This window comes from Marmota flaviventris, chromosome 3, assembly GCF_047511675.1.
Source record: "Marmota flaviventris isolate mMarFla1 chromosome 3, mMarFla1.hap1, whole genome shotgun sequence".
Lineage (NCBI taxonomy): Eukaryota > Metazoa > Chordata > Mammalia > Rodentia > Sciuridae > Marmota > Marmota flaviventris.
Genome location: NC_092500.1, coordinates 175,573,104 through 175,597,199, shown reverse-complemented (window position 1 = coordinate 175,597,199; position 24,096 = coordinate 175,573,104).

The following is a 24,096-nucleotide window of genomic DNA, read 5'->3' as shown; positions in this document are numbered from 1 at the left end:
CACTCGGGTGATCTTCCCATGGTGATGAGTGACAGTGGACTGAAAATTTACAAACCTACCAATCCTGTCCTTGGGAATTCTGAATATCCCTTAATTGCTCCTGCTTCCTGTGGCTTCAGGTTTTTGCCTTTTAAAACATTCGTGCAATTAAACACTGAGGATGATCTCTGGCTATAGTCTAGTTTCAGGTTTTTCCCAATAACTAACTAATTTTAGCATTCTCATGGAGTGACTTTTACCGTGTGTGTGTGTGTGTGTGTGTGAGAGAGAGAGAGAGAGAGAGAGAGAGAGAGAGAGAGAGAGAATTCTCACATACTCTTTGTTGTTCTTGTCGGTTCTGTTTTATTCATGGTCTCTTTTGTGTAACTTTAGTTTTTAACTGTGGCACTTTCTTGATAATTTAGCAATAGATGTACCATCTTTAATTTCTTTCAAAACAATACTATACTTTGTTAGTGACATTCTTTCATATATATTTAGTGTAACTTCTACTTACCACTTTTTAGAAGGTGTCAGTTTTTTTCTAAAGCTGTTGCTAGAGAAAGATTATATAATATAATAAATTGATTCTAGTTTTTTTTTAACTCACTGAAGTTATATATACACTACAAATTTTGTCTTATAGTTATTTAATAATACAACAGTTTAATAGAATGTCACTTATTTATATTCTCACTATAACATGCAGAATGTTTTCTAGTTGGAGTGGAGAATATCAAGATTCTAATTCTCCAATAGCTTTGAGGACAAGAGAAGTTACTTTGATTTTAATGCTGAAGAAGGGCCTTAGGGTCATCTCATTCAAATCCTGATTTTCCTGATGGGGAAGGAGAGATCCAGACAGGAATTGACAGCTACCAGTTGGGCCTCTCCGCTGGCTGGGTCCAGGGAGAACAGTGCCATAGCCTCCTCAGACTTCTCTGTACCCACCAGACGACTTTTTCCAAGAAATGAAAAGGTTTCCCTGAGCTTCTGTGCCCAGGTTTGCATCTAAAATCCCCTAGAGAAAGGGTGAGGGGGGGGCCCTAGCCACCCAGCAGGGCGATTAGAATGCAAACTGGCCTGATCATCCAAAGGAAGGAGCTTTAAAGGGATTATGTGGCCATTAAGCACATCTTGTGCTAACCTGGCCGACCCACAGGGCTCAGTGTCCCTGCAGGGCACACTTACTACCCACTGCATCCAATGAGGACCAGAGCGACTGACCTGGGACTCCTTGGCCATCTAGTACACACTTCAGCATCTTAAAAATGCACTTTGAATACTTTTGACAAACAATTGCTCAGGATGCAAACTTCTAAATCTCTAAGGCAGTGCCATGGAGGGGATATTCTCCATCAAAGAAAGTGCAAGCATGTGGAGGGGAGGGGCATGGTGCCCTGGGGGAAAATCACAGCATCACAGAGAGGGCTTTGTCACACAGGAATATATGCGGCTTCAAAATGCAAGACTTTAATGTGCAGCTTACAACATTCAGATGCACCATGCTAAATGGAGAAATGCGGTTCCTTTTGTTGGAGAGTTTCTTCCTGCTGTTACAAATCAAACCACTTTTACTCTTAAAATCACAAATGCTTTCCTACACATAGTTTTATTTATATTTATTTATATTTCATTTTATAACTATCACAATAAGTACATATGTACCAACAATAATATAGGCAACTGCTTACTTTGCCTTAAAATCTTCTTATTTTTGCAATCTAACTTGTTCTATACTTTGCACAGCAATTACTGTGATCTTAATTTTAAAGGTGACAGCATATCAGACCTTGTTTGCCTTAGAAGATTTGGCCTATAGTTTACCTCTGATCTGTTTGGAATACAAGAGAAATTTTTAATTTTAAAATTTTAATTTAAAAAATTTCAAAATGTCCATAGAGTCATGATGCTGGAATAGAAACACAGATGCATCTGGGTGGCAGTAGTCATGAAGCTGCAGAAGTGGTGCACTCTAATGGTGACAGAATATTAGGAAAAACTAACTCCAAATTTTGTTTCATGTCCGTTTTACTCTCCAGCCCTCAGGCTGACTCTGAAAAATTGTTGTAATAGGTAGAAAACTAGACAGAAAGAGAAACTGAATTCATAAATCCAGAATTACTCTATGACCCCAAGAAAGACCCAGCTTCACCCTCAGAGATTCTAGATGAATTCAGGATTTGCTCTGCATTATCTTCAGGATGAAAGGTCTGCGAAAACCTGTATAGGTTTCATGGTCACCAGATTTTATATTATGTGTGAAATAAAAAGCACAATGTAAAAAGGTTGCTGTCTATATAAAGCCCTGCAATTGTATACATATATGTATACATGTATATAAATGACACACACACAATCCTATGTATGTAACTAGATCATGCACACATTTAAGCATGCATATGGTGTGTGAGTGTGCGTGTGTGCGAATGCCGTCATACTCAGCTGGGTGGAGAGTGTTGGTGGATACGTAGGTGAAGGTTTCCAGGACTTTGTTGCTATAGATTCACAGGGTTTCAGGCTAACTTCTTGTATTAGGTGTAATCATGATCCTCAGATCTTTTATGCATGAACCCACAGAAATGAGCTCTTGGCGGCTGTTAACTAAACTGCAGAACTGCTCAGGTCATACAAAGGGGGACACACACATGGCCAGCTGACCCAGGAGTACAGGAGACCTAGAACAAGCCTTTGACTAGGAGAGGAACTGGGGCCTGTGGTCGGGAGCATGGGACTCTCAAGTCAGGGTCTTCAGCAGGTCACCTTGTGACTATGAGCATGTGGTGTGTAATGGTGGTGCTCCAGAAATAAACACACAGACATAATGAAACGTACCCATTGTTTTAAAGAAAACTCAAGAAGAATAAGGAGAGGAATGAGTGGAATATAAATTTGTACTTATAATATATTCTTGGATTGAGTGTCTAATATGGACCTAGCACATTAGCTTGACATGGTAAAGTGGAATGCAATGCAAGGTTTCTATAATATGAACCCTTACATTCTGTAGGTTTAATAATATCTACCAGTATGTGAAAATATTTAAGTCCATTTATACAATGGTCACATGGCTCTAAATTAGATTACACAACTTGTAATAATATTTAAAAATGGAGCAAATACATTAACACCATGTGAAATGGAGCACAGGTACCAATTCCTACATATATCTTATATTTTAGATGATAAGGACATCTGTCTTTACCTAGTATTCCACAAATGGAAGAAGTGAGGATGAAATTGAATAGCCATTTAGGATGTGCATGATTGAAGGTGTCAAAGCCAGAGGCTGAACCTGAGTTTTTTCTCCCACTTACAAGAGTCTTTGTACTATGTAACATTTCCTTTCAGGAGCAGAATATAACACAGTTTGACTTCTTTCATGCACCAATAGCAACTAAATGTCTTGTTGTTGGCTTAAAGGCAAACTAAGATACATTAAAATATGGTTGCTGACATATATGTACACACACACACACACACACACATATATTTGCTGAAGGTCTGGGAATAGAATTCAATGGTAGAGTGCTTGCCCAGCTTGTGTGAGGTGCTGGGTTCCATACCTTTCACTGAAAAATCAAAAATTACATATATGTTTATATAAATATAGATAGATTTTATATATATATATATATATATATATATATATATATATATATATATATATATAAATTTATACATATACATACACACAGGTAGTTATATACTTGTGGTGTCACTGAGGTTCTGATTTCTATAGAACTAAGTTGGTCCTGTGCAAAGTACACTCTTTTCAAATCACAAGTCATCAAGTGCCAACTCATAGGCAATGAGGCCTCTATTATGTACATTATGTCTACTAATCAGCGTAGGATTTCCTTGTCCAAATGGAACTCCATGTATTCTCTAAGGAAATATTAGATAACAAAACTCAAAATTAGGTTTACATGATAATAGAAACTGACTTTTTGTCCAAGTATGAGTGCAGCACGAGGTTTGGGATCCTTGCTGCATGTGGTGCTCATTCACATGGTGACTGGTATCCCAAGTTCTTTCCATGTTGGGGCTCTGCCAACCACTAGGTCTCCATCGCCACCTGGTGCTGCTTCTGGTAGCAGAAGAGAGGAGGGTAGTGCTTACTCCCACGGAGAGTCATCTCAAAGAAGCAAGACACATACGAAAGTACCTCTGCGCCAGCAGGAAAGTGATCAAACTCATCTCCTTTGCCCCCTTCCCCTGTGTGGAATTCTCCTGAGTGACAGGATGTTCTCTTAACTTAATATTACTTCTGTCATTCTCAGAGTCCTGCCAGCTATTATATTTCGGGAGGCAGGAAGCTTCACTACAAGCATGACTGTATGCTTTTATTTAATCGGATAGTGAAGTGGATGCATTTCAGGACACCACGTATTACAGTGACCCAAATTGCTTATGCTGTTTCATATTTTTGTAAGATACCATCTAATTTGCCATTATAATTCAAAGTAACTTCATTTTCCCTGGTGGAGTACTGAAAATTACTATAACTTATAATTTCATGGTAATTATAGTGAGAACTCACATAATTAGTGTAGCGATTTCGCTGTTCTATTTATTTTCCCCAATGAATCACATCCCTGGAAGGGGAAACTCCTGACACGAAGGTCTCAAGTTTCAAGTACTATCTGTGGGTTGGCCGACAACTCAATTATCACAGCCTGATATTTCTTTTTATTTCCTTTCTAAAATATTCCTCCCTGGCCAAAGTGAGGAAGGCTCTTTGGAACAGGTAGATCAGTTCTAGAAATTTCAGTGTGCCTAGAACATTCGTGCTGTCTGGAAGGAAGCTGACCCCTATAGCACTTGAACATACACAGTCTCAGGTGTTCATGCATAATCCAGGTGAGGCACCCCTAATCTGAAAATGTTGATACAAAATGCTCCAAAATCCAAAACTTTGTGAGCACTGACAGGATGGCACAAGAACAAAACCCACACTGACCTCACTCAAAATGCTAATGTAGGGCTGGGGATGTGGCTCAAGTGGTAGTGTGCTCAACTGGCATGCACAGGGCACTGGGTTCCATCCTCAGCACCACATAAAAATAAAATAAAGATGTTGTGTCCACCGAAAACTAAAAAGATAAATATTAAAAAAAAATTTCTCTCTCTCTCTCTCTAAAAAAAAAAAAACCGACACTTGACCTCACTCAAAATGCTGGTGCATTACAAATACTTCATAAAATTGCCTTAGAAATACATATAGACTGGAGGTGAAGCATAAATAGATTTCATGTTTACATTTGGGACCCCTTCCCAAGACAATTCATTTTGTATGTGTAAATATTCCAAAACCTGAGAAATCTGAAATTTGCAAGACTTCTGGTCCCATGCATTTAGGTGAAGGGACACTCAACCTGTGGGAACTTATTCAACAAAACACTTCCATTATGAGCACTGGACAGACCTGCCCCATACCTCGTGGATTGGTGGCTCCCACCCACCTGAGCTCCTTAGTCACAGAATTTGGTGTCAGCTTATATTTGCACTCTTTAAAGCAACTCCCTTCTCTCACTGTGGCTGCAGAACTGTGGATTGAAGGTTATTAGTCCTTCAAATCCTCCTCTTCACTCCAGTTTCTCCTGTCTTGTTCCAGGTGCTCATTACTTTGGCTTATTCAGTCTCCTTGAAAACACGCAGACCTAGGAGGTGACGGCTCCATTCTCTGAGCCCCGTGTACTCTTGCACATAACTTTAGAATAACAGCCCCTGGAACGTGCTGGCAGGAATTCAGAGCCACAGGAAATTTGTGCTCTGCCGGTGCAAACTTGAATAATGACTGGCATTTTGAAGAGAAATTTGGCAATTTTGAGTAAATTTGAAGATGATTACATCCTATAGCCAGGATATTCTGGTGTAAGTTATGTTATTAAGAGTAACTCTCAGTGAGCTATGTGAGGAGAAATGCATAAGGAAGTTCATTGCAATGTGGATTTCAATATAAAAAATAAGAAATAATCCAGTGTCTTTCCATGGAAAATGCATAAATAAATTGGTATTTTATATAAGGTAATTGTGAACACATGTAAGGTGTAAGCTATAAATTACTGTGCCGGAAGCTTCAAATGCATGAAACAGAGGAAGAAAAAAATGAGCTGCCAGAATGTCAGATAGACCTAAGATAATATCAAGTAAAATTTTGAATGAATATATAGTAAAATATCCAGAATGGTTAGGGGCACTGGCTGTGGCTAGTGCAGCTCTAGGCACTTAGTTCTGGGAAGGTAAAGCAAAGTCCATGGGGGTGTTCGCCTGGGGTGGGGACCTTCTGATGGTCAAGGGTGCTCCCAAATAAAATTACCACTTGAAGTTAGATGCACAGACCTAAGTAATCTTAAGAGGACTAATGAAACGGAAGTGAGAAACAATGAAAGTGTGTGTGACATTCTCAGGTTTGCTTTTCATTCAGTTGGTACCAAAGTGCAAAAATACATAAACAGGACAATAAACTATTGCTCACTGATGAATTTTTAGACCATTTATTATCATAAACAGCTAGTAAAATTCCCAATGATACATTTTAGTCACAAAAAGTAAGTTTTACAACTTTGTCAATTAGTTTTTTAAAAAATGTCCATAAAAATGTTTTATAAACTCTTTAAGTGTGCATTGAATTAAAAAAATAGTAGTATGTAATTGGGGTTTATGTTATATGCGAAGTCAAAATACAGAACCATGGATTTCTACTTCTATAAGCAATCAAGTGCTATGGAAATTATTCTCCTGCACTAGAAAATGAGACAGATGATAGTAGCTATTTTCATAAATTGGACAATAGGCAAAAAAATAATTTCGAGTCTTAAGAGAAAGGGCACAAGGAAGAAATTCCTGTAACAGACCCAGTGTAAGACCAGGAGACTGTACCCAAACCAGAGAACATAGAAGGAAAATAAAAAACCATTTGGCCCTTAATCTCAAGAGCAATTAGGCAGAGATATCAGCTCACAGAGGCTGAGATGGTTACACTGTGTGAGGTGGGACCCCAGAGATGAGACATTTGCACAGACCGTAAGAAATGTCCCTGGCTGAATTCTGAATTCTGCATGAATGAAGGGGAAATTCAGTGATATCAGATCATAGAAAGAAGGAGATACAAGAACTTCAGATCTCACAGAGAAGTGGGTACAGTTGCATTCCTAGAGATAGAATGTAAGGACATCACACAAAGAGTTGAATGGATGCCTCCCAAGACAGTACTGGGCCACTATCTCTACAACAAATGATGCTCTGATTTTGCACAAATGAAGCTTCAAAACAGGCATTGATTGGGTCAAACTATTTGTGAGCAACCCAGCATAACCACAGAACAAAGTTCAGCCCTGGGAAAGAGTGGAACACAGCTCAGACTTCAGCAATGTAAGATCACCATGTCACCATTGCAAGATAAGAAAAAATGGAAATGTAAGCTTCCCTGCCAGGAGATAAGCCAGAAATAAAAAGAGTCAGAGATGATGACATCAGTAGATATGACAGTCAGGACACTTATTATAAATAAGTTTTAGATAGTCAAGAAGGTAGAAGAAAACTGTCTGGAGAGGAAAAACAATGATAAAGTCAAAAAATTCAAATAGAAGTTATAGAGATGAAAATTTAATATTTAAAATAAAAAAAAACCTTGAATGCAATTAACAGCAGATCAGAAACTCAAACTAAAATATGCGTGAATTTGAAGAAATGGCAACAGAACCTCTCAAGAATAAAACACTCAACAGGAAAAAAAAATTAAAAATGAAGACAGTATAATAGGCCCATGGGAAAATATCAACTAGTATGTGCAATTTGGGTCCTCAAAGGAAAGAAGGAAGAATTAAAATCTAGAAAAATAATATTTTAGAAATGATGGGTGAAATTTTTCCTTAGGTGATAAATAGTATTCTCTGAAGATCCAAGTCTTCAGTAGTCTCCAAGCCCAAGAAACCTAAGATAATTGTACAAAGAACCATTGCAGTAAAGTTTCTGAAGAACAGCAATAAAGATGAAAATCAACAACCAGAAGAGGGAGGAGACATTAGGTTTGCAGAGCTAAGGAGCTCACACCCATGGCTCATCAGAAACCCGGCAAACAGCAGGTCAGTGGGTTGATACTTGTAAAGTCCCAGAAGCCCAGAGCTGTGAACTTCAAACCCAGTGCTTAGCAAAACTGTATTTCAGAAAGGAAATAAAAATGAACATACTTCAGCCAAAGTGAACGGAAACAGTTAACTTCCAGCAGCAGTACCACAAGATGACAAAAGAATATTCTTTAGCCAGAAAGGAAGTTGAACAGACAGGAAGGTGTAACTAAAAAGAGCATCCTGAACATTCCAGACAGGGCTAGACCAGAGACAACCTTCCAGAGTCTGAAGTCCTTAAATACAAGTGAGTATGAATGCGAAAATAGGATCAGCGTATTTGGGAGTTTAAGGCACATGTAAAAATGAGTGAATGTTTGGCAATGAAAATACAAAGGATGAGACTGGAAAAATGTAAATATGCTTTTTAAAGGTCCTTACAACATATTTGAAAAGATATAATGTGTTTAAAGATAAACTCTGATTGATTAAATAGATATATTACAAATTATAGAGCTGCCACTATAAAAAGTGTAGCAAAATGGAACAGAAACCCAAATATATCTAATTAGTTAATTATATTAATTAGTTAACTATATTAATTACTTAATTCTGAAGGAAGGAGGAAAGAGATTTTATTATAACAAAAGTCAGGTCAAGAGAAAAAGAAGACTTAGAAAAGAACGTTCGAAAAAAGAAGTAGCAAGACAGTAGAGTTAAGCCATTTATGTTAATAGGTCTATGCACCAGGAGAGCCCAGCGAGCAGGTGGGAGCTTACTTCTGTGTCCTCCCTGGGAGCTGACTTCCCACCGCACCCAGCAAGTTGAAAATGAGTTCAAGGTTATAGGTTGTAACAGAGTTTCAAGGTTACGGTCATTCCACCAGGCATCTGAAGTGACTTGTACCTGGGTTATGCAGACTACTTCTTAGTTAAGGTGGTTGGACTGAATGATTATGTTTGACTTTATAATGATGTGAAAATGATATACATTCAACAGAAAGTGTTCTTTGAATTTTGAAATCTGGTCTTTCTCTAGCTAGCAGCAGTATGTGTTTGATAGTCATTTTGCAGGGGCATGACAGTGAGGCATGGGGCCCAGTGGGCCACATGAGGAGTGTAAGACACCCAGGCTGTCCCCAAAAGGCACAGGATACCAAAGCTCAGTCTAGAAGAAGGCGTTACCTCCAGTAGTCTCAGTCTGTTAAATAAACAGAATTCCTGTTTTGAAAACTCCTGACAAAGAAAACAAGAAGCACAGACGGCTTCTCTGGCGACTTCTCTCAATCACTTAGAGAAGAGGCATCGTCGCTGCCACCAACTTGTTCCAAGATTGTGAAGAGGGAAGGCTTCTCCCATCGTCTGACGAGACAGAGTGCCACTCTACTGGCAAAACAAACTAACCAGAAACAAGACAGGGACTCTCAAGAAAGAAAACTGCTGACTAATACTTGTGAACATCATCATAGAAGCCACTCAGAAAATAGCAGAAAATTGAAACCTGCAATTTATTAAGCTGCTAGTGGTTTATGATCAAGTGGGTCTAATCAGAAGGAAGACAGCTCAAAACTTAAAAAGGAATTAATGTAATTTACTGTAAGAATAGACCAAATATGAAAAAAATATATATTTTTGAACTAGAAATTGAACCAGGGTCACTTAACTACTGAGCCACATCCTCATCCCCCTGTTTTGTTATTTTTTATTTTGAGACAGTGTCTCACTAACTTGTTGCGGCTGGCCTTGAAATTTCAATCTTCCTGCTTCAGCCTCCGGGGTCACTGGGATCACAGGCGTGGGACACCACAGCTGGCCAATGTGAGACTGTTAACAGACGTTTGAAAACAGTCTCTAGTCAAACCTAGCCAATCACAAAAATGTAATCTCATCAAACTATGTTCAGGAGGAATGTCCAAATACGACAAAGCATTTCTAAAAATTGTGCAGCGAGTGATGGTGAAATGTCGGGAAGGATATGGATGGCTTGGCTCCAGCCACCTCCATTTGATGCTGTCCTGGAGTTCAGAGCCAGGGACTCCTGCACTAAAATGAGGTTCTGGGAGTGAAGAAATCAAGTTACCTGTAGTCACCAAAGCATGGTTCTTTGTGACGATCTTATCACATTTATAAGAAAAACACTAGACCTTTAAGCAAGCTTATTAAGAATATTAAAGGTCCATAAATAAAATTGATTGTATTTTTATTTATTAGAAGTTAAAGGTAAAAATTCAAAAGTCCACATTAAAATATGAAGAAATTAATTTAAAATATCATCACAAAAAGTGAAATATTTAATAAAAACAAGGAAGACCTAAACTGTAAACTCTGAACTTGGCTAAGAGAAATTTTATAAACCTTACCATTTGGTGACATAAACTCTGCTCATCAATCAGAAATCTCAACATCAGTGAATATTAATTTTCTCCAGATTTATCTATTCATTCAATGTGATTTTAAACAAACTCTAAATAGGGTTATTTTTTGGAAACTGACTAATCAGCTTTCAAATTTAGAGAATATAAAATTGCCAAAGCAATTTTTAAAAAGTGAATGTATTTTAAGACTTAATACTTAAGATTGAAGTACTTAGACTTAAGATTATGCATTATTGGAAAACATAGTCTAAAGCTCTAATAATCAAGAATGCGGCATCGGCATGAGGACTAACGTGTCAGGAGAGGTGACCAGAGAGCCTAGTGATCAACTCAGGCCAGAACATCTCTTCTATAATCCCAGGGGAAAGAAGGTCTCCCACCTCTGCCCAGCTCCAGAGCAAAAGTAACCACTATAATGTAAGGTGGATCATTGACCTATATTAAAAGGCTACAACTGGATCAAAACCTAGAAAGTGTTTTCAACAATCAGAGCAAAGATTTCTTGTAATAGTGAAAAATGTTAGCCATGGGGGAGAAAAACTGAAGAATAGGATCTGGAAAAAATTGAAAATCATGCTAATGGGCAAACACTATTAAGAAATGAAAAGGTAAACCTTGAACAGGAAGAAAATAATCACAAAACATTTGTGTTATTTAGAGTTTCCATTCAAAATACATGTAGAACTCCAACCAATCAATATAAATATAAAAGCAATCAAATTAATCAATAAAAGAACAAAATGCTCAACTTTATGAATGGCTAGACAGAAACAATAAAAGCTGCAATAAGATGACTTCAACACCCTCTGGAAAGGCTAAGGTTTAATATGAAGATGGACTCCACTAACGCTTTGTGAAGCCGTGGAGTGAGTGGGCCTTTCCTGTGGTTTCTGAAGGGGGTGCAAGAGCAGTCTGGCCGTGCTCTATAGTGAATCCCAGGTGGACCTGAGGCCCATTGTCCTGCATGCTTCTACCAGGCCTGCCCTTCTCAGGAAAGAAAGCCCTGAACCTGGCGGCGGGAACAGCCAGTTCCCATGGGAAAGGTGACTTTGGAGATGAAACTGAGAAGGACCCGGGTGAGGAAGGGGGCTTGGCTTGTCTGTCTGTCCTGTGAGCTCTTCAAAGGACTTTTCCTGAGCTCAGGATGGGAGGGGCATGTGACTGCGGGAGGATGAGCAAACCCTGCCCTGGGGCTGCTTCTGAAGAGGGAGAAAAACTCCCCAAGGAACCAGATGCTGGCCAAGCCAGGAAGCCAGGCCCCGTATCCTCTTCAGAAACAAATGCAGGATACCAACATTGTAGTCTTACCACAAAGAGGCTATGTTGGCCACCTCACCTTCAAAACTGTAAGATGACACACCTGGGCTGTTTTAGCAATTTGATTTTTGGTGATTCGTACAGCAGGAATATGTCAAGAAACCAGTAGTCAGAAACCAGAAACAACTCAGACACCATCAGACTAAGATCCTGTGACACCCACTGTGGTTTGGTGATGTAAGGAAATACAGCTCAGCCATAATCTGCTAATGCATGATATTTCAGGGGAAATTATCAAATACTGTTAGTTTGAACATGTAAAGTCAGATTCAAATGAAGAAAATTTATAGGCACTCAAGAACCATCAAAGTTGACCTTCTCGAAACAGAGATGGGGCAATGGCAGCTTAATGCTATGGGGATGGTCTTCAAAAGAGCGTAGGGACGTTCCCGTAACGGGTGAGGGTGTTCTGGGTCTTAAGGTGGCATTGCAGGGCTGTGCCTAGTGTCACATTCACCCAAGTTGGAGCCTGACTTCTGGATGTTTCACCACAGACACATTTTCTGAGAAAAGCCAGTGAAGTTCACACAAGGGAAACATCTCAGAGTCACTGCCGAGTTCCATGGGAAAGTACGGAGGATTTAAGTGTTTAAGTTGATGAAAGAGAATGTCAACTAGGATTTACACATTCAGCAAAAACATCCTTGAGGACTGAGAATGAAAACAACAACATCAACAACAACAACAACAAAGAGACAAGGCCAAGCAATGATGGGAGAAGAGAATCACTTCAGGAGTCAGCAGACGTGGAGTTGTGCAGCCTGGTGAAAGAAGACTTCAGGCTGAAGAGGAAGGAAAACCTGTGTTCTGGAAGGAATAGGGACCACAAGAAATGTAAAATAAAGAATGCCATTTAGTAAAACCAGCATAAAGAAAAATGTAATTAATAATAAGCAACTTGATTTTCTTTTTCCTCATTTTTGGTGAAGTTATAGAGGACATTCAGTACTCCCTAAAAATGCACTGATATAAATCACATGTAATTATAATTGCATAATTCCTTCAATCAGAAAGATAAAAGCTTCATGATGATTGGTGACTATATCAAGGACACAGGGACTTACACAGTGACTCCTTGTGGTTTAGGTATGAGGTCCCCGCCCCCTGCCCCAGCTACGGTCAGTGCAGGACAGTTGGATTGTGAGAGCTGGACCCTCATCACTTCATCCTACCATGAATGGACTGTGCATAACTGCGGGCAAGTGGGCATGGCTGGAGGAGGGGGTCACTGAGGCTGCCTTGGAAGGGTACATCTGCCTTGTGGTCCTTCCCCGTCCACCATGAGCAAGGGAGCAGGGCTTCTCCTCCACATCTTTTGGCCACAAAGCTCTGCTCACCTCCAGCCCAAAAAGACAAAACAGACTAGAACAAGAATGGACCTCTGAAACCATGAACCAAAATAAACCTTTGCTCCTTTAAGTGATTCTCGTCAGGGGTTTAGGTCACAGCTGACAGAAAGCTGATAACAGATATCACCTCCAAAGTCAGAATCTGGGACCAAGAAAATAAATGAAAATTTATTGGATTTTAATCCAAATAATAAAATAAACACCTAATGAGTCCACAGTGCAATAAACAAATGGTGGAAAATTGATAACTTCCCCTCATAAAAGAATTCCAAATTGCCACAGTCTGGCTGGGCACAAATCACGAGCCACTCAAGCAGGAACAAACTTTATTTCTGAACTCCACCAGCACACTCCACCAGCACGCTCCATCAGCACTCTCCCGAATGCCTCGCGGCTCCTCCATGAACCAGCAACCGGAAATCCCTCCTCCGGCACTTCCCCAACCAATGGGAACTCTCTGGGAATCCCCGCAAGAACTCCAAAGTAGTGTGAGAACTCCAAAGTAGCAGGCTGAGGTGGACAGCAGGGGTCTAATATACACAGCTTAACATAACCATTATCATCTCAATGGCTTGCTGGTGTCACCTCTCAACCACTCTGTTCTGGCAAAAATGCCATATGATATATCAAGAACTATGTAATGTTTTGAACAACCAACAATAAAAATTATAAAAACAAAAATGCCATGTGTCATCCCGACTCGGCTGTGGCCCTCAACACCAAATGATTTAAACTTGTTCTTTCACTGTGGGAGCATGATCTCTACTCCATGGTGGGCAGAGCTTTGGACGTTCTCACAGTGTGGTGTGCAAGAGAAATACACCAGGAGTGTAGGGGGTCAGAACAGAGGGAGTTAGCTGTGCAGAATGTGGAACTCTCTGTACTACTTTTTTCAGTTTTTCTAGAAAATTTAAAACAACTTATTAAAGGTTTTAAAAGTGAAATGATATACTAAGCAAGAATCAAAATTATGGTCATTTTATTGTATTGGTTGACATACAAAATAACTCCAAGAAACAAATTCTTTATTAGCACCCAAATGACACATGTACATACTTTCAAATAAAATAATAGAATGATTTGTTTATATTGGTTATTTCATCATTATAGGAGCATAATCAGAATAATTTATCTTGTTACACATTTAAATACTTTGAGTTCTTATTGTTATCTGACACTGTCATTTTCAGGAGTTTTTTTATTTATGAAATTTTCTTCAATCTTCCAGTTACATTTTATGTTGAATTAATATGAACATGGATGCTTTGGACTGACAGTGTTGCATTAGTCAACAAGAGAGGACCATCTACAATGCATGCAGGTGCCTGTTCAGCTCCGAGCAGGTTACTCTGGGCTTCCTTCTCTTTGTGTTGGGGAGGGGTGCTGGGGATTGAGCAGGGCCTCCCTCACTCTAGCAAGTGCCCCACCCTGAGCACACCTCAGCCTTTTCTCATGCCTCAATAGGAGAATCTGAAATTATTTAAGAAATAATATTTGGGGCTAGTATATCCTCTTTTGTTTATATTCATGATAACTTCCATTAAGAATTTTTTTTTTCTTTTTGGCACTGGGGTTTGAACTCAGGGGCACTTGACCCCTGAGCCACATCCCCAGCCCTATTTTGTATTTTATTCAGACACAGGGTCTTACTGAGTGGCTTTGCACCTCACTTTTGCTGAGGTTGGCTTTGAACTTGCAATCCTCCTGCCTCAGCCTCCTGAGCTGCTGAAGAAATATTTTTTATAACATAGAAGACATCTAAAAAGTTATGCCTACCTATAATTCTTTCTAATGTTCCATCAAGTTTAAACACTATAAGTACCATACATTTTGCATTTTCATTTTCATTCAACTGCAGTGCAGGATATAAATATATACAACTAAAATTAGAAGCTTCATCAAACAAATTAAGATATACCACAGAGCAATTACAGAATATCAAAATCTAATATTCTAGGTGGTTTGGGCCTTGATGCTGTTTGCTAGACTGATTTTAATAACTTAAAATCTTGAAAAAGCATCTGAAATGAGGTTGGATCTTTATCTCTGAACTGTTTTTGATTGTCCATAAACAATAACCAAAATATAGAGAACTTATCCATAAAAACTTATAAAATAAAACTTATTTACTTATTTTTATTTTAATTTTAAAAAGTTAAAATAAAAACTAAAATATTTCCAGCATTGCTCTAGGATATAAAAGCTGATTTATAAAGTAGGTGTTTAAAAAGTACAGATGTTTATAAAATATGACCAATCACAGGAAACAAAAATACAACATGCAGAAATAAGCCGAGGTTGAGTTTGACATCAGCATTGTCCCGAATACTTTCTTAGATTACATATGGTTGTGGAATTTGAAATCTATGTTTTTTTAAAAAAATTTTTTATTTTGTTTGGTTTTCAGATGTTTTGGGATGACATTATGAACCATTTCAACCACAATTCATTTCAAATACATTTATGGCACATCATCTTTTTAATTTAGTAAGACTACTGTTTTAGTATATTTTTTTTCCTCTTAAAGAAAATATTTGTACATTTTACTTGCTTCAAAAACAGCTAATTTTCTTCTTTGAAGTTAAACTCTAGAATCTGCTGTGGTATTCGCTATGATCTCTGCTCTTTTACCTTTAACAGAATGAATTTTCAAGAGTTTTTTCTGTTCTTCCATAAACTTTGGAACTTTCCTGACATTTAGTTGGATGCACACTGCTATGAAGTGGTGACTTTCTCTGTGCCTGTGAGGTTGCAGTGTTGCTAATTGAGCCAGCACATTGGGGACAATTCTGTGACTTTTCATGTATGCGTCGCTGCCTCCAATACACACTTTGAATTGGAAATGAGATGAAATAATTGACAAGAAGAGTCATTTGATTTAAATGAAAGCTGACGGTCCCCAGAGTGGGCCTGATAGATCCTTTCTGATGCTTAACATGCTATTTTTTTGCTTTTGGAACAAACTTAAAAATAGTCAGTGATGCAGTGCTTAATGCTGGAGGTGTGTTCATAGAAACCCACCAGCAGGTGGACTTCCCAGAGCATCCCCACACAGACCAGGATGGTAGTCTTGCCACAAGCCTGTGGATACAGAAAGAAGCCCACTTTGTGCTCACATCAGCATCCTCACAAGTACTGCCGAGTTCAGTCTGGGGGGTCTTCACGCAGGACTCCCTGGTTTGGCCTGTCACTCCTGGGGGCCAAGATGTGCAGCAGGGCACTGAACTGATGCTAGGGGCAATGGTAAAGGGTGGCGAATGTCTGAGTGTCCAAGCGTCCCTCCCACTGCCCTGAGCGCAGCTGGTGCAGTGGAGGTGCCTCTGGGGTCAGCGAGGGAGGGGCGTGTGAGGCTGAGCCTGCCTCAGCTGCTGCAGACCAGGGATGCTACCTTTAGGCTGCACGGAATTCCGAAAACTGTTCTTTCTTACATAGTAAAGCAACCTAAGGTACTGGGACTGTTTAACTTCATAAACTTATTGTCTTTAATTTTGATACTTTTAAAAGTGTTATCACCATATATTAATAACACATGCTAAGTGGGGTTAAGTGTGATATTAAGGCTCGCATACAACATGCACTGAGCAAGTCCACCCCCTTTGCCCCTGCACCCCGCCCCCTGAGTCTGCAGAGACCACTGTCTACAACAGGTTGACACGCAGTAAGTTCTTATTTCAGGATGCGTGGTCCCTGTCTTTCTGTGTTTTTGACTCTTTCATAATAATACTTAGGTTAACACACAAACACATTATACAGCAATACAAAAATATCATCTTTATATTTTTTCTGTAAACTTTATTTTTTTTAATTTTTACTTTCTTTTCTACTTTTTAAACATTTTTGTTAACAAAAACACAAACTCACCTGTTATTCCAGGCCTTCCCAGGTCAGGGCTATCAGCATAACTGTCCTCCCTCCACTTCCTGTCCCACAGGGAGGTCTTTGGTACAGTGACCCACCTGGAGCCACAGCTCTGTTTCAAGGAGGCCTTGGTCTGGAATTCCTTCCAGAGGTCCTGCCCCGGCTCCTCCCGAGAGCGGGCTTTACAGACATGTGTCGTTTTCTTTTTCATCTTGGATTTTTGTGCAGCAGATAAGGCACCTAGAACGTTCCGCTGTATGGAAACCTGATGGAGTTGGGGTCCGCATTCTCAAACATTTTAGGGAGTTTCCTGGTCTCTGCAAAAGCCCCTGCTGAGCCCTCCATGGTGCATCGGGGGTTCCCCTTCTCCTGCAGCCTGCTTTTCTCTGGTCCCTTCCTAGCTGGGCACTCTCGTTTCCATTCCAACAGAAGTTCTCGGGACAGGGGTACAGTTTCTCTGACCTGTTAGTTTCCACAACCCCAAGTGCTCATCAGGCCAACGTGCCACACTGTGGGCATGTTCTGGAGCCTCAGCAGCTCCAGAGGACACTTGTAGAGGGTGGGGTGTTACTGTTTTTTAGTGTGAACCTGTGGTGTTCACACTAAAACTCAGGGCTCGGGGTGTACCACCCCCAAATGTTTCTTTTTGGCATATGACTATGACTATTATTCAGAGAACCACAGATACAGCAGTAGCTCTGTAAAGGAAGTGCCCGGTGCCCATGAAGGACATTCTCCCTAGGGAAGGTGTCTGCCCAGGAAGGAGCTTCTCAGGGTCACACTCCGCACCTGAGACTCCTGTCTGAGCCTTTGCTCGTCTCCTCTCCTCTGCTCCCCTTCTGTAGCCTGTCTCCCCCAGAAGCTCAGACCTCTTCCCCCCTGTAGCAGGGGCTGCTATCTGAGCCTCAGCCCTTGGCCCAGCCCTCCTCCCAGCCTGGGGTGGTGGCAGGACTCCCATGAGTATGTAAGTGGCTGCGCAGGGCTTTCTCCTGCTGGTCCGTCTCGCATTTGATTTGTAGTCCAATCAAAGAAGCCAGGAGAGGACAGAGGAGCCACTTTTGCCTCCCTACAGAGACCGTCAATGGATTAATTCTTTTCCCTCCTTCCTCTGGATTCACAGCTCCAAACTTAAACTCAAATGGCTTCCTGGTAAACAAAACTACAGGATCAGCCATCTGTCACACTTGGTGGCAGCCACCCAGACCCTCCCGTCTCACATTGACTCTCCCTCCTCCTTGGTTTTCTTTCACTCTGGCCCTTGAGTCTGTTCCTGGAATTGCACCCTGCAATCACCCAAGAAGCTTTGACCTATTGATGGACTCAGAGAAGGATATACCTGCTGCAGTCCGGCTGCAGCAAAATAACCTAACAGGGGGGTGACAACAACTTGTGTACATTGATACAGCAGGAGTGGGAGCCATTTATTGAAGGACAGGAGGGGTATATATACATTCCACACAGCTTATCTTAATTAACATAAACTAGATACAGCAGTCAACCAATAAGGAATCTCCACACTTAATGGCTCATTGGTTTTACTTCACAAACCACTCCCCCTGGCAAAATGCCAGGCGCCATCTTGACTTGTTTACAGACCCTAACATATACCAAAAATGAAGAAAATGTGGATGGTTTATGGAATATTTGTGTTATCATAGAGTACTTATTGTATAACATTAATTATGGATTTATGTGGACAAACTTCACAGCCTGGTAACCGAGGACATTTAAACCCCAAAATATCACAGAATGACTATCTAGAGTACCAAATAAAACATGCACATCTGTGAGAGCATGCCCAGCATGACACCTGACATGAATTTGCAGAAGGGAGATCTGGAAGGCCATCGTGTGGGGGACAGTGTTCAGGGAGGAATGGGCAGGAGGAATCAGGGGGGTCCTTCACAAAGCAGCCGGTTAGGCTAGTTTTCAAGCTAAGAAACGCTGGATGTGCTAAAGTCAAAAGAGATTTTCAAACTGGAAAAGGTAGCACGGAATTTTTATTCTGGTGTCTGTGCCAGAGCCTATGTCTGATGAACTGCCCTGGGTTTCCCTGAACAGAGACTCCGGAAGGGTTGCAAAGGCTCCGAGAGACACAGCTTGGACTTCTTTTCCCATGTGAGCGAGTGATCACATGACCACGTGACACATGCACAAGGACCGCTTCTCTCTGCCCTCTGCCTCCCCTTGCCTTTTAAACTCCGAACTGTGCTGAGGACGTAGGCTGACAGCAGACGTACACTGGAGGTCTGTCTGTCTCCCTTTCCAGAGCTTTTCCTCCCCAACATGATCTTGGAGTTTGGGTGGCTGGGTGGTCACTGGTCACTCATTCATTCAAATGAGAGACCCATGGAGAAATCGTTCTTGCTCTACCTGTGCCTTGTGTCTGACTTCCCATCCATTCTGAGTCAGTCTTGCTCCAAGGAGCCCCTGTAGCCTCTTCCCCACTCACCCGCTCTGTGATCCTCTCATGTAGGTTCTGGCCCACTTTTCTAGCCTAGAATCATCTTCCATGACGTGAGCACCATGAAGTGGCCATCCAGGGAGCACAGTGCCTGAGCCTCTCCGGCCCTGCTCTGCTCACCTTCCCACCCCTTTGCCTGTTTCCTCATTTCCACAGGGGCCTCGTGCTGCTCCTGGGGTACTCACAGCAGCCAGGTGTTGTCGGACTGTGGCACATGCTGCACCCTCAGCTGAGACCCTCTGCCTCCCTCGCCTGCCCTGCAGACCTCTAGGAGAGGCTCTGCATCCTCCAAAGCTCTTCCATGGAGTCAGCTACAGGGTGACCCAGGCTTCCTGACCCTCCAGGTGGTACTTAGCGTCTTATGTTTAACTGCTCATCTCTGTTTCTGTTTCTCCCGTCCCTCAGAGCTTTCCAAGGTACAGGTCTGGACCTGCCCCTCCCCATGCAGTGTCCTCAGCATGGTGCTGGCGCTTGGACATCACTCTGGTCTGCTGAAAGGAAGGGGTGAATACCTGACTACACTATGTGCTTACCATGGTCTTTATTCTTGGTCTGACTCTCATGGGAGAAGAAAGGAAACACACTGCTGGTTTTTGGAAATGTGCATGTGTTTACTTATACCCTGGATGCCTAACTTGAGGATCTTTGCTATCAAAGCAGCATTTTAAAGAATCCAATTCCTATCTTCCACATAACCGAGACACTTGGCTGCTTGGCTGTGCTGTGGTGGGGCTGGCCTACATGCCGGTGATTCTGATTGAAGCAGGAACTCACCAGATTGCTGAGGCTGGTTTTGAACTTGCTGTCCCAAGTTGCTGGGATTACAGGCATGTGCCACTGCACTGGGCTCTGAGTGCGTATATTTAAATGCATATTTTGTGAGACAACATTTTTTTTGATCATGCCCTATTAAGGAATCTGTATTCACCTGTAGTCCCAGAATTCAGATTTAAATTTTTAAGAAAGCCCACAATAAATTTAACTGTGTTCCTGCATATTAGGAGGCACATGAGTCTCCAGGTGGTTTGGAAGATGACAAGGGAGTGAGGCACAGCTTAGGCAGAGTTAGGGAATCTGAGTCTGGTTAATATGTGATGAGCCCAGGACCACCCCTGTCCACCAGGGGCGGTGAGACCATTCCATGTGAGCCATCAGGACAGCCTTTCATATGCTGCCTCTCTGGATTTTAACAGAATTCATTCTGTAGTTTAAAATTAGTGGGGAATTGGGCAGGCTAAACAGGGCAAAATATAACAAATTATCTGTTCTCTCACTTTCAAAACGAAAGCTGTTGGAGCACTGTTCACACTTCCTGTGGGCAGGCTGGCAGGGAGGCCCAGGCTCTGCCCCCTGAGGGTGCAGTGGGGCTTTCAGCGACAGCTATCAGACGCTTGTCCCATCCTTATCCAGGGCTTCAGGAGAGGGATGCTCAGGAGCCCTCTGCTTTGCAGGGAACACCTGGGAAAGAGGGGGAAGCATTGGGGTTCCTTTACAACAACCTGCTCCTGACTGGAGACTCTTGCGAGCCTCGTTTCTAAGATCCCTGTGCAGCTCGCTGTGCTGGTCCCTGCCCGTGGCTAGCTTTGTGTCAACATGAGTGAATTAACAATTCCCCTTGGGGGGAATTGTCATGAGCCCCTGAAATAACAAGACTAGGAATGTACTAGTTGGTGTGGAGAAGGCAGATCAGGATGTGGCCAACACACCTCCCTCTGTGCCCTGTCTGCCGATGTGACAGGGCATCCTGCCCCCTGGGCCAGCTGGCTGACTGGAACCTTGCAGCTGCTCTGGGGGATGGTGGTGGTGAGTCCCTGACCATCAGGAACACACTGGGTCCTGTCCACGGTGCCTGGGACTCAGTGTTGGTTATGGGGGACCCTTCATCCCAGCTTACTCCAGTTGCCATTTTCCGCTAGGTACTTCCTGCTCTCACATTTACCCACCCCTGCCCTGTGGCGTTACCTACCCAGGGCAGGGGGGTCCGGAAGCTTGATAATGGCGGCGCCTCCTCTCTCATCTGTCTTATTTCCAAGGCGGGAAGCTTTGCTACTTTATGTTAGTGTCCTCAATAGTACAAAGCACACAGCATCTGAAAAGAGCCCTGTATGGCCAGTAATGTATCTTGACAATCTGCCCAGAGATTAAAAAAGAAGAAGATAAAAGTGGAAAGCATAATACCAAGAATCTTACTTTTCCAAATTACTCTCTCCAGCACAGGAACGCAGATCGTCCTTTCCGTGGGTATTTGTGTTTGCATTTTTCTTCCTTACCACTAAACTATAAAAGTTGAATTTAACAGTGTAGAGAGGGAATCGTGTCCTATAATTAGTGTCAACTAAGGGACAAGCTAACCTTCAGATCTCCAAATATTTTCCCTCCATTTCTGTAAATGGTAAGAAGTTTTGCAAATGTTTGAGGTTCATGGTTGAGAAAGGTAGCATTTAGTTCCCCAGACACCCATCTTTCATAAACACACTAGCACCTAGGAACACTTTCTAGGGGTCATGTGACCGACGTGGCTTTTTAGTTTATATAAGAACGGTGACTGAAATCCAACTTATTAAATGCCAAATGGAAGCCCAGAAGTCTAGGCAGCCGCTTCCACTCCATTTCAGACACACTGACACAAAACTTCAACTGTAGAGCTTGAATTCCAGAGCAGGCAGGGGAATGCCCCCTTCTTGGAGATGCCAGGGTTCCAGTTTGTCCCTGGAATCAGCTGGGGCACAATTCCCCTATTTGACAAAATTCCTGAGTTCCCTGGGCTGTGATGTTGGTGATCACCTGAGCAACCTGGGCTGGCCATTTTCATGTGGTGGATTTTCCAACCAGAGCTCTCCAAGAACAAACTAGAAGAAGGGTACTACATTTTGTCAACTAATTTATAAAGGAAAGTTTAAGGTACACTCTGGAAATGTTATTGTAGAATTATTACATCTCTCCACTGAAGAAGTAAAGAAGTGTTTTGTTTTGTTTTGTTTTGTTTTTTAACTAAAGTATGGACAATCTATTCCTGGTTCTGCTATGAAATTAAGCTATTTAATTCAGAAAATGAACTTTGAGGAGACACAAAAATAACATCAAAACAAAACAAAACAAAGGAAACAAAATCGACATCATATATCTCTCTTAGGGTAAGCATCTTAATGGATGGCGAGCCAAGGGACACTGGAACTCCGTGCATACCCCACACGTTCCTGCTGGCCCAGGCGCAGGTAGGAACAGGACAGCGGAGCCAGACAGAGGTAGGCACGAAGCTTCATTATGTGGTTCCAGTGCGTACCACCTACCTGACTTGGGATAATAATAACTAGTTTTAGACATGAGTTCTCTCACTTGTGATATAAAAATCTTTCTGCTTCAATTCTGAGAGTGAGAATTAGATTATTGTTCAGATTCTCTGGTCATAGTATGTACAAAGTAAATAGTTTCCACAAAATGCTCAGATAACTCCAATGCAGGGACTGGGGTTCTTTACCACTTCTCAGGAGTGCCCCAAGTGGTGTTGTAAATTTCTAGAGGCCAAGGACCAGCATGTTTGGAAATGAAAGCCTTTTGCTGAGAGACAACAAAGAGGTTTATTGTTTCAAAAGAGTTTTGGTACATGCCACCGTCAAGTTGTGGTATGTTGGCAAGCCGTGTGTGCTCTGAATGGCAGGGGGTTGGAAGGGCACAGAAGGGAGGATGCTCTGAACACCTTGATCCTCCTGTCCTTCCCTCCATTTCTCCCCTGGAGTGAGTCATGGAACCCAGTGTTCCTCTTCCTCAAGGCAGGACATAGGAGATACAAGCCCTGTCCCCAAAGGCAGTGGTGCAACCTGGACAGTCCATCCATTGGGCCGATTGGCTAAGTAGCCCTCTGGTTCCTCGCTCTGCACCAAGTTCTTGCTTTGCTCTAATTACAAGCACCTTGAGCTTCTCCATTCCTTCCCTCTGCTTATCCATGGGATTTACCTTGCCCATAGTAATGAGAGGGAGGTGGGTCCAAGTCCTTGAGGCCACACATATTTGTACTTCTCTCTCCTTTGCTGCTGCCATGAGCAAAACAGGCCCTGGTTAGCTCAGATGACCAGAAAATAAGAACAACCTGCAATCACACCACCCAGCTGCGCACAGAACTTCCCTGAGAAGTAGAGTTGCTGGGGCAACATGGGCCACCAAATGTCAGCACCTTGTAGATGCATGAGAATGGAAATTCTTACTAAACCAGAGTTTGTTATAGCTTGTGTCATAAAATGTTATAGTGGCAATAGCTAAGTTAAAACACCACCACTTCCTTTTTGATTGTCACTAAAAGATGCGTACTTTATGAGCGTTGTGATGATAGAGGTAAAGGGCACAAGGGTAATGTGGCATGATCCTTGCACTGAAGCATCCAGAATGGCCAATAATTGGAGAAACTAAGCATCTTTCTGCCTCCTCTATGCAAAATGAATAAAAAATCAGTAATTACATGAAAATTTCAGAGTTGTGTAAAAATGTAGACCAAACATTAGTAATGTGTTCCAACCCAGAACTCCTTCATTGAGGTCCCTGAATGGTTTAGATTCTGCAGACCTGGAGTCCTTATTCTGTTTAAAACCACCCATGAGGAGAGAGTAAAGTGAATTGAGCTGCCATACTTGAGTATTCTTTGCTTGTTGCCAGTGTCTTTTTTACAATGGTGATGTAGCATCAAGGATA